Source organism: Cibotium barometz, chromosome 27 (genome assembly GCF_041138505.1).
Source record: "Cibotium barometz isolate CiBa-2024 chromosome 27, ASM4113850v1, whole genome shotgun sequence".
NCBI classification, from domain to species: Eukaryota; Viridiplantae; Streptophyta; class Polypodiopsida; order Cyatheales; family Cibotiaceae; genus Cibotium; species Cibotium barometz.
In genome coordinates this window covers 31,335,899-31,348,082 of record NC_141072.1, presented here as the reverse complement: position 1 = coordinate 31,348,082, position 12,184 = coordinate 31,335,899, and positions in this window count along the sequence as shown.

The following is a 12,184-nucleotide window of genomic DNA, read 5'->3' as shown; positions in this document are numbered from 1 at the left end:
ACAACATAGCATACCTCCTACACACAGGAACAAACAAAGTGGGATGGAAGAGATGCATATGCACATGTGTTGCTTGCTTTCTTAGTCAAGAGGGGTATCATTCCTCACATTCAGTAATGCATGATTGCTAAACATGCTTGGGATGCATCATTGTACCAAGTACGTAACGAAGCACGTGTTGCTTATCTACGTAAGCAATTAGAGTCAGAGCATATGGATGAGGGAGACTCCATGGATAATTTCCTTACCAAAATAAAGGATTTTAAGGATCAATTGGCCAGTGTTGATGAAGTATATCATGACAGTTAATTGGTGCCCATTGTCTTGAATGCATTGCTAGACTCGTATTATCAAGGTTTTGCTTTTACCATCAGACTTGTATTATCAAGGTTTTGCTTTTACCACCATCAGACTCATGAAAGGCAATCCAAATGCCTTGAAGTTTGAGGACTTAATTTATGTGCTCTTACAAGAAGAGCAATCCAAGCAAAACAGATCTATCATGCATATAGGAGATCAAGCATTTGCTACCAGTACATGATGATTGGGCCTTTATTGTGTGGTACGATTTTGATCCTTCGCATAAGGATGTATGTATGGTTGTTTACAAATGTACATGTCTGGTATTTCGACAATGGTGCTAGTAAGCACATTACTTCTCATCGCAGTTTGTTCTTACCACTTGAATCTTCTCCACCACAGGGAAACATTGTTACATGTGCAAAAACAATTCCTCATATCATGTAAAAGGAATTGGTAAAATTGTTCTCACTACTACAAATGGTGAAAAAATCACGCTTTCAGATGTATTATATATACTAGGGATCAAGACAAACTTGTTATCTGTCTCTGCCATTACTAAAGCTGGCTTAATGGCAGTGACAATAATATAATTGTTGCTTCTGGTACTTTGTCTCGTGGCCTTTACAAGCTAGATGCATATGAAAGACAAAGGCACGTTGTATGTACAGTTTCTACCACAAAGGCAATGGGTGATGCTAAGCTATGGCATGCGCGCTTTGGTCACTTGAACTTTGGTAATTTGCTAGGTTTGCATAAACATGACATGGTGTTTGAGCTGCCACATCTTGAAGCCCCTATCAAACATGTTTGCGACGACGAGGGATGTATTCGTGGAAACATGCAGTGTGCATCATTTCCCAAAGATAGTTCAATTAGAGCTATCCAAATATTACAGCTTAGCTTATATGGAGTGATCATGTGGTCCTATGAGGATACCATCTATTGGGAGCTACCTCTATTTTGTCACATTCATTGATGATTATTCCACACATACTTGGATATATCCATTGAAACAAAAATCAGAGGCTTTTTTGTGCTTCAAGCACTTTGCTATTATGTTTGAAAATGCTTCTACAAGTAAGATTGGTGCCTTCTATACTGATCGAGGGGGGGAGCATATGTTTAAGGAGTTTTATTCATACACATGGCTAATCATGGGATAAAACACCAATGTATTGTTCCCTATACACCTGAGTAAAACGGTGTAGTTGAATGCAAAAACAGGTCTCTCATGGAAATGGCACATTGTATGGTCAAAAGTCAGGAGTTACCTCATGGTTATGGCTAGAAGCAGTCATGTGTGCAACATATGTTTTGAATAGGTGTCCTACAAAGGCTTTGCATATGAGTACACCTTTTGAAGCTTAGAATAGTAGAAAGCCCTATGTGGCTCACTTATACATTTTTGGTTATCTTGCTTACACCTTTTATCTAAGAAAATTTGCAGAGCAAGCTTGATGATAAGGTTGTTAAATGTATTTTTGTGGGATACAACTCGGAAAGTAAAGGTTACCATCATTATCATATTGCTACTGAGTGGATTCTTGTGAGTAGAGATACTGTATTTGTGGAAGATGTAACTCAGTCCTTGCTTTAATGTGAAAAATAGCAAAATGTATGTTCACATGACATATTTGACGCTCTCCTTCCATTAGGATGTATTTTTTTAGTGAGAATTTTTGAGCAAGTGCTTTTTTGGTGTTTAGGAGAGCGGGTTCTCTCTCTACGCTTCTTGTATCTGTCTACTCCTCTCCCTCTACTGTCATGCACATTGAGATTCATGGTGATAATAGAGGAGAGGAGTAGATGGATACAAGAGCACTACACACATTGTACCTCATTTACAATAATCATTGCAACTCATTTACAACTATCATTGCAACTCGTTTACAAAGTCACCATATTATCATCTTAAACTTCCATTATCATTAGGAATTTTTTGGACTCAAAGAGGACCTCTTGGATTAACTTTTGATTAGGAATGGACCAATAGGAGGAGGGCTGGGTGCACATTTTTGACTTCTTTGACCCTAGGGGGCCTAGGCTTTGGTTTGCTAATGGGGCCTAATTACTACTCTTGTCCCCCTACCTTCTGGGCCCAAACTTAGAGGTCCCCCCACCTAGAATCGCGTAGATTGAAAACCCTAAAAATTTAAAATTTTTTAATTTTTTCTCAAAAGTGTGTTTTCCCTCTCAAACTTCCCCCCAACATACTCTAGGTTTGGAAAGCTCATTTTGAACCTCTTTCTTCCTCTTTCCCCTCTAATTATGTTGAGAAACAACCACTCCAAAGCCTCACTAGAGTTTTCTATGCTAAGCCCAAGTGATCTTGTACAGAACAATATCTTTTTCTTTTCTCACTCATATTTTGTAGATAGAAAACTCTAGTGAGGCTTTGGAGTGGTTGTTCCTCTAATTATTTGAGAAACAACCACTCCAAAGCCTCACTAGAGTTTTCTATGCTATGGAGAGGCAATGTTTGTATCTCAAAGCCCAAGTGACCTTGTACAAAACAATATCTTTTTCTTTTCTCACTCATATTTTGTAGATAAAAAACCAAGTTTATTTGGCAAGCTAGAAGAGATCCCCAACCTCCCTCTTAACAATCCTGAATGGCCCAAACCAGATGCTTGGACCATCTTATGCTTAAAGTTTAAGATGGCAAGTGATATCAAGACATCACTCAAGTTTTCAAAGGCATCTAGGTCAGTAGGGCTAAATTGGTTTTGTCCTTTACATGTTTTTGTGCACATGTTCAATTCCATGCCAATGCACCAGACAAAAATAATGTATATTTTTAAGGAGGTACGGTCTGACCAAATTCAAGGATTACTAGGAGAGGGTTGGGAGGTTAATGAGGGGTCACATCAAGGTGATGTGTATAAGTGCAATGTAGTAGATTCTACAGTGTCTTGCAGGTTCTTGAAGGCATGCTCTATTTTGTACGTGCGTCTGCACTACCAAAGATGGATGCAAAAGCACGGGACATGGATCCCACTTCAAGCCTCAGAAGGAGAAATTATGCCTATTGAGGTAGCTCTGTGATGATGCAAAATGGATGGATTAAGTGAGTGGCAACTCAGTGTGGCAACAAGCAAGCATTGGAGCCTAACAGACCCGCGTCAACACTTTAGCTTCATGGATGGATTAAGCGAGGCAGCAAGCAAGCATTGGAGCCTAACAGACCTACATCAACACTTTAGCATCATGGGCTTTGACAATGTGGAAGAGTCAAGTTTCAAGTTGATGAGAAGAAAGGTATATCTGATTCCACTACATGTCTAGAATTAACCCTTACCCTTTTTGGTTATTGTGCCACTTTCTATATTTTTACAGATTGGGAAGCATAAGGAGGGGACAACCATGGGAATTATGTATAGGAAACTATTTTGATTTTTCCTTTGATTGCAAAGGGTGGTTGAAATTGACGCATTTGCAGGGAGAGGCGGCGACAGCAGCAGAGGCTAGGCCAAGGTCTATGGACATGATGTTGCGTTGGCGCACTATATTGCTCAGCTTCTTGTGGATGGCATCGCCATTATCCACCACAAGGACTACACCCCTCAATCTTCCTACACTGTCTTCTTTTTGAAAGCCCTCTCTAAGGTGCTCTGTGTAGCCTCTATGGCACAGAGCACCAAATGTATAGTCCTGATTAAAAAATCCCTTGCCTTTGATGTTTTTGGTTCTGGATTTCTTCTTGCTCGTATAGGTATAGCCAAAAGCATAGGCATAGAGGATCCTCAAGAAATAGCCCAATCACTCCGTGAGCACACTCTGCCCAATAACAAGAGAAGGAAGCTCAATATTGTAAGAAAGCTTTTGTAAAGATGATGTATCACTTCTTATTATGAATACAATACAGTTTTTGCAAACTTATTTTCATCAAGTATATCATTGTTTTTTCTAGTTTGTACCATCAATGTTTTTGTGAATGCATTAGAAATGACCCTGGGAGCCTCGGGGAGAGTGCCAAAACAGTGCAAATTTTGAGCCTACACCGCTGCTGTAGAGCCCAAATTCGCACTGTTTTGGCACAGCTTCCTCAGCCCTTCAGGAGCAATTCTGATGCATTGGATGACAATTAATGTATTTTTACACATGATTAAAGGTATTTTTATCTTGTAAATTACTGTTTTTCATAATCAATGTACTCAACCTCATTATAAATGCATCAGAAATGATTCGGAGCAGTGCCAGAACAGTGTGAATTTTGAGCCTGCACCGTTGTTGTAGAGCCCAAATTCGCACTGTTCTGGCATAGCTTCCCCAGTCCTCCAAGAGCAATTCTGATGCATTGGATGACAAATAATGCATTTTTACACATGATTAAAGGTATTTTTATCTTGTAAGTTACCGTTTTTTATAATTAATATACTCAACTTCATTATAAATGCATCAGAAATGATCCTGAGTGGCTGGGGGAGCAGTGCCAGAACAGTGCAAATTTTGAGCCTGCAGCGCCGTTGCAGAGCCTAAACTCACACTATTCTGGCATAGCTTCCCTAGTCCTCCAGGAGCAATTCTGATGCATTGGATGACAAATAATGTAATTTTACGCATGATTAAAGCTGTTTTTATCTTATAAACTATTGTTTCTCACAATTCGTGTACTGAACTTCATTATAAATGCATCAGAAATGATTCTGAGTGGCTGGGGGAACAGTGCCAGAACTGTGCGAATTTTGAGCCTGCACTGCTGTAGAGCCCAAATTTGCACTGTTCTGGCATAGCTTCCCCAGCCCTCCAGGAGCAATTCTGACGCATTGGATGATAAATAATGTATTTTTACACATGATTAAAGGTATTTTTATCTTGTAAATTATTATTTTTTATAATTAATGTACTCAACTTCATCATAAATGCATCAGAAATAATCCCGAGTGGTTGGGGGAGCAGTGCCACCAGAACAATGCGAATTTTGAGCCTGCAGCGCCATTGCAGAGCCTAAATTCGCACTGTTCTGGTGTAGCTTCCCCTGTCCTCGAGGAGCAATTCTGATGCATTGGATGACAAATAATGTAATTTTACACATGATTAAAGCTGTTTTTATCTAATGCATTGGATGACAAATTTTACACATGATTAAAGCTGTTTTTATCTTATAAACTATTATTTCTCATATTAGTATACTCAACTTCATTATAAATGCATCAGAAATGATTCTAAGTGGCTAGGGGAGCAGTGCCAGAACAATGCGAATTTTGAGCTTGCACCGTTTGCTGTAGAGCCCAAATTCGCACTGTTCTGGCATAGCTTCCCCAGCCCTCCAGGAGCAATTCTGATGCATTGGATGACAAATAATGTATTTTTACACATGATTAAAGGTATTTTTATCAAAAATGATCCTAAGTGGTTGGCCAGAACAATGCAAATTTTGAGCCTGCAGCGCCGCCGGAGAGCCTAAATTTGCACGGTTTCCCAATCCTCTAGGAGCAATTCTGATGCATTGGATGACAAATAATGTAATTTTACACATGATTAAAGCTGTTTTTATCTTATAAACTATTGTTTCTCACAATTAGTGTACTCAACTTCATTATAAATGCATCAGAAATGATCCTGAGTGGCTAGAGGAGCACTGCCAGAACAGTGCAAATTTTGAGCCTGCATCGCCGTGCTACAGAGCCTAAATTCGCACTATTCTGGCATAGCTTCCCCAGTCCTCCAAGAGCAATTTTGATGCATTGGATGATAAACACTATATTTTCACACATGATTAAAGGTGTTTTTATCTTGTAAACTAATGTTTCTCACAATGAGTGTGCTCACAACTTCATTATAAATGCATCAGAAATGATCCTGAGTGGCTAGGGGAGAAGTGCTAGAACAGTGCAAATTTTGAGCCTACATCGCCGTTTTGCAGAAGTCAAATTCGCAATGTTCTGGCCTTCCTCAATCCTCCAGGAGCATTTCTGATATCTTGGGTGACAAACTGGCACATGATAGACACTCCATGTTAAACAAACATGATGATACCAAGACATTGTAAGAGAAACTTAAAATTTTAATTATCAGAAGGTTACAAATGAAAGCTAGATAGGCTTGTTACAAAGGGGGGTTTGAAACAAAAGAGTTGCTTCAAAAAGAAGGTTTGAAACAAAAGAGTTGCTTTAAAAAGAAGGTTAACATCTAAGATCTCTAGATCGTGTCTCGCTCACCTCGAATGCACCGAGCTCGTTACATGTCCTTGGCAGATATGGTAATGCTCTTTGCATATATTGCAAGGAGGTTGGTGTCTTCAAAAATCCCAACAAGGTAAGCCTCGGAGGCTTCTTGCAATGCTTCAAGGGTATTCCCCTGCACACTCTGTTCTATATCATTGGAGAATCTCCTTCACTGTGCGAGTGAAAGGGGCTCTTCTTATCAGCAACTTAGTGTTCCTCTGATAAAACTTGATTTCTTGATTTATTTGTGATGCTTGCAATTGAGATTGGAGAATATGGGTTTGCCAAGCTCCACTTATAGTCAATCTTCTGCAATATCCTAACAAGCCAAGCTCTCCTTCACCAACAAATTGCATAAAAGATGATAAATCGTGGAAAGGAGGGTTTGCTCTTAATGGAGGGTCAATTGGATAGAGATGCCCATCAACCCAAAGATCTACATTTTTCTCCTTAGCTATCCTACGAGCTTGGACAGATTGTCCATCAATAGGATGGGTTTTTTTAGAGCTGCCATACTCTTCAGGAATACGAATGTGTAAATCAACCTTTCGTTTTCTAGCTTCAGAAGGGGCTACACACACAGCTTGCAAAGGCTCCATAGCTAAGGAGAGGAAGAAGCTAAAGCAGAGAGATCCTCAGAGGGGGGGGGGAGAGAGAGAGAGAGAGAGAGAGAGAGAGAGAGAGAGAGAGAGAGAGAGAGAGACTGTTAAAACTTTGCTAGAAGTTTAACACAAATCCGTTTTTCTAAGTAGAAAATGATATTTTTGATATACAAAAATACTAACATGGAGTTTCTCATCAATAAATTACATTTATGAGAAAATTAAAAAAATAATAATTTTTGGGGTCCCCACAATTTCGGGATCTCATGGATGTAGTGGTTGGTTCTCCTGACAGTTAGTTATGTTTATGGGGTTGTGGGGACGTGACAGTTAGCTATGGATGTACTGGCTCCTGAGACAGGCTTCTGACGTGACCCTTGAATTACAAGCTTTTTGGAGGGAAAATTTTATTTTCATCATACATATTGGTTGGGTGGTGTTTTTTCCACCTCAAAATGTAAAAAAATAAAAAATAAAAAATTTTCACTTTTTGGGGCCCACCTAAATACGAGAATGTTTTGCTGATGTGGAAGGGAGATATGGTGGGAGTTAATGAGAGGAGATTTCAAACTGACAAGAAAGATTCAATTTGTAGAGAGTGAAGATAAAAAATTCATACATATTGGTTGGGTGGTGTTTTTTCCACCTCAAAATGTAAAAAAAATAAAAAGATAAAAATTTTTACTTTTTGGGACCCACCTAAATACGAGAATGTTTTGCTGATGTGGAAGGGAGATATGGTGGGAGTTAATGAGAAAGGAGATTTCAAACTGACAAGAAAGATTCAATTTGTAGAGAGTGAAGATAAAAATTCAAAAAGTAAGAGAGAAAGTATGAGAAAAGTCAAAAATTTTATTTCAAAAGAGTTATTCTCATTAATTTTTATTTTATGCATAGAAAGATGCATAAAGAAATTTATCTTTATTTCAAAAGAGTTATTCTCATTAATTTTGATTTTATGTATATAGAAAGATGCATAAAGAAATTTATTTTTATTTCAAAAGAGTTATTCTCATTAAAATTGAGATTATGCATAGAAAGATGCATAAAAGATTTATTTTTATTTTGAAAGTGTTATTCTCCTTAAAATTAAATTTATGCATAAATAGATGCATAAACGGATTTTTATAAAAGTGTTAATTCCCACTGAAGTTGTTCTTATGCATAAATAGATGCGTAAAGAATCTTTATATCAAAAATAGGAATTCTCTTACATTCTATGAATAGATGAGATGTCATGTCATGTGAATCAGGATGTAAATGAATGATATAGGATGTGAATGAATGTGTTAGCATATGAATCGGGATGTGAATGAATGTGTTAGCATGTGAATCAGGATGTAAATGAATGATATAGGATGTGAATGAATGTGTTAGCATGTGAATCGGGATGTGAATGAATGATATAGGATGTGAATGAATGTGATGTGATGTGAATCGGGATGTGAATGAACGAGAAGGGACGTGAATGAATGTGTTAGCATGTGAATCGGGATGTGAATGAATGAGATGTGATGTAAAATGGATGTGATAAGATGCGATGTAAACTGGATAGATGTTAATGTATGTGAAGTGATGAGATGCAAGTGGATGAGATCTGATGAGGATAAATGAGGAAATAAGTGATGAGATAGAAAAAGATGTGATTAGATGAGAATGGGAATACTTATGAAATGAATGTGGATTGATGTGGATTGATGTATGGATGATGTGGATTGATGTGGATGGATGTATGGATGATGTGGATTGATGTGGATGGATGTATGGAAGATGTGGATGGATGTGTGGATAATGTGGATTGATGTGGATGGATGTATGGATGATGTGGGTTGATGTGTGGATAATGTGGATTGACGTGAATGGATGTATGGATGATGTGGATTGATGTGTGGATAATGTGGATTGATGTGGATGGATGTGGATGGATGTGGATGGATGATGTGGATTGACATGTGGATGGATGTGGATGGATGTGGATGGATGTGGATGGATGTATGGAAGATGTGGATGGATGTGTGGATTGACGTGAATGAATGTATGGATGATGTGGGTTGATGTGTGGATAATGTGGATTGACATGAATGGATGTATGGATGATGTGGATTGATGTGTGGATAATGTGGATTGATGTGGATGGATGTATGGATGATGTGGATTGACGTGTGGATTGATGTGTGGAAGATGTGGATGGATGTGTGGATAACGTGGATTGATGTGGATGGATGTATGGATGATGTGGATTGATGTGGATGAATGTATGGATGATGTGGGTTGATGTGTGGATAATCTGGATTGATGTGAATGGATGTATGGATGATGTGGATTGATGTGTGGATAATGTGGATTGATGTGGATGGATGTATGGAAGATGTGGATGGATGTGTGGATAATGTGGATTGATGTGGATGGATGTATGGATGATGTGGATTGATGTGGATGGATTTATGGATGATGTGGATTGATGTGGATGATGTGGATGGATGTATGGATGATGTGGATTGATGTGTGGATGATGTAATTGGATGTGATTTGATGTGGGAATGATGTGATGTGATAAGGATCGATGAAGAAAAAAAAATTGTGGGAAGATGAGAAAAGATGGGGACTAATGTGAAAGGATGTAGAGTGATGAGAAAAGATGGAAATATTGTTGGAACTGTATTTGTATGTGAAATCTGTTTTTAAATGACTGTTTTATGTCAAGAATGCTAGAGAAGCATTTTGACCGTCTTGTGAATGAGGTCGTGCTGTTAAAGTTACAACTCCTGAGACGGAGAGTCAACGGAGGACATCTCGCGTAGCAAGGTCGGTCGAGGTCTTGCTTGATCTAAGGAGAGGGCAACACTTCAACTGATCAGCATACATGGATCTACCTGATATACATTTTTCAGTATTTTCCAGTATTTTCTACTCTCAGTATCATCTCGGAGTCTCACAGTTGTGTTCTTATAACTGTAGGACAATCAGTTTATTGTACTTTTTAGTCTCATTTAGTTGTTCTCTTTGATGAGACACCAACTTCAAATGTACTCTCAGTTTTGGTCTCATAGGCCACTATGGCCTCTTAGAGACGTTAATATATCATATCATTTCATTTCATCTCTCTCTCTCTCTCTCTCTCTCTCTCTCTCTCTCTCTCTCAGCTAGGGATGATGATGGAAGCATAACAAAAACAAAAAAAAGGAAACACATGCACTTCTCTATGTTTTGCGCTCCCATAGCGATGGTTTTTATGGGAGACGACAACAAGCCAGAGCTGGCAGCAGTGAAGACGAGAAGGGCTAGCATAGTGAGCTAAGAGCGGCATGATTATCTGGCGAGAATGTGGGAACTACGGGCAAAGGCAAGGAGGGGTAGCACAATGGGCTAAGAGCGGCATGATTATGTGGCAAAAGCATCATGGGAGAACACATGTGGAGCGGATCTACGAGAAAGGTCTGTTGTTGAAGGCATCGGCATGAATCAGATGATGCGGGCAGGGTGAGCCCCATTCACATGGCCACATTTAAAAAAATAGAAAAGTTAGAGTAAAGGGTTTTTTCTAATGTATTAAATAATATAGGGATGTTTTTAATAATAAAGTATTAATAAAGGGTTTTTGAATATTAATAAAATATTAAAATATAATGTAAAAATAAAAATAAAAATTATTAAGACTGGGGGGTTTTTATATGTGTGTGTGTGTGCATGCATGGATGGGCATGGGTGTGTGTGTGTATTTTGTTTTGTGAGTGTGTGTATTTTGTTTGTGTGCACATGAGTGTGTGTACTTTGTTTTGTATGCATGTGTGTGGGTGTTACTTTGTTTTATTATATGCATGTGTTGTTTTGCAGTGTGGGGGGGGGGTCGTGAATATCTACAAAGGAGCTTTGCAAAGCCTCGTCCTCCACCACACACCATCATTGGTAACACCTAAGACATAACACTCCCCTCAGCTGGATGAGATGACAACCCTCCAACCCTAACGGAGACCCAAAACCTTGTTGAGACAAAGATAAAGACCACTCCCCAATGTTAACCTCAGCAGACCCTTGGGGAGGTCACTAAGAAGGAGTGGGTACCCAGGAATACCCTGGTTAGTCAAGGTAGATTTGATGCTTAAGAGTTTGGACATTTTGCACAAATTAGCCAAGTAGACAACCCTCAAGAAGAGATGTGGTACTCTCCAATTGAGTCTTATTAGATCCCAATTAAGGTATTAGAAGCTCAAGGCTTATACAAGGGAAACCATTCTCTTTTCATCCTAAAAGCCTCACCGTCCACACAACAACTCCCTAGCAACCCCAGCAAATGTCAATTTGATGGATTCTCAAAAAACTGCTAGAAGACCAAGGTTTCTACAAAGGGAACCCCTACATTTGGGTTTCAAGATCAAAGAAAATCATGATTTAGGACTTTACAAACATACCCTTGAATATCAAATCTAAGTGGGTGTGGAGACCCAAAGCCATGTCCTCGATGCCACCCCTAAAGTTTAAGCTAGAGAATGGAGAGCAATGTGTTGAACCCACCAACGAAGTAATTGGAAGAAGCTAGGGGGGAAGAGGGAGGGACTGGGGGAGATAGACATTGCACAATTGAACCCTCTACAATGAGGTTGCTTCCATAAAGGTTATATAGGTCCCAAAATACTAGAGGTCAACTAATTATCCATGCATTCAATTGTCTAAATAAGGGTATATTCTCTTACAAGACAAGGCATTGTAAAGCTCAAGGTCTAATAGGATAGGTTGGTGGATGAATATATTCTCGCTCTGGCTTAATCCTAGCACATGTAAATAAAGGAAGTACAAGTGCTTGCATGTAAGATACGGCTACTTCTTGGATTCTCTATCTGCAAAATCTGGACATGTACAACACGGTTCGTCTTATTTTCCCACGTGTGCATCATCCCCGTGCGATTCGTTCTTTAAAACTTCATAATTGTGCTCCATTCTCTGCACTTCTTCTACCACCATAACTTTCATTTTCAAAGAGGCCTTTATTTTTTTGACCACTTCCTTTGATATCGATGTGCGGTACTTGACTCTTATGCCATTTCGCATGCCTGAGTCACAAGCCTCTATGTTAGTAGTGGACCCATATGACGGATCTTTTGAAGTTGCAGTTGT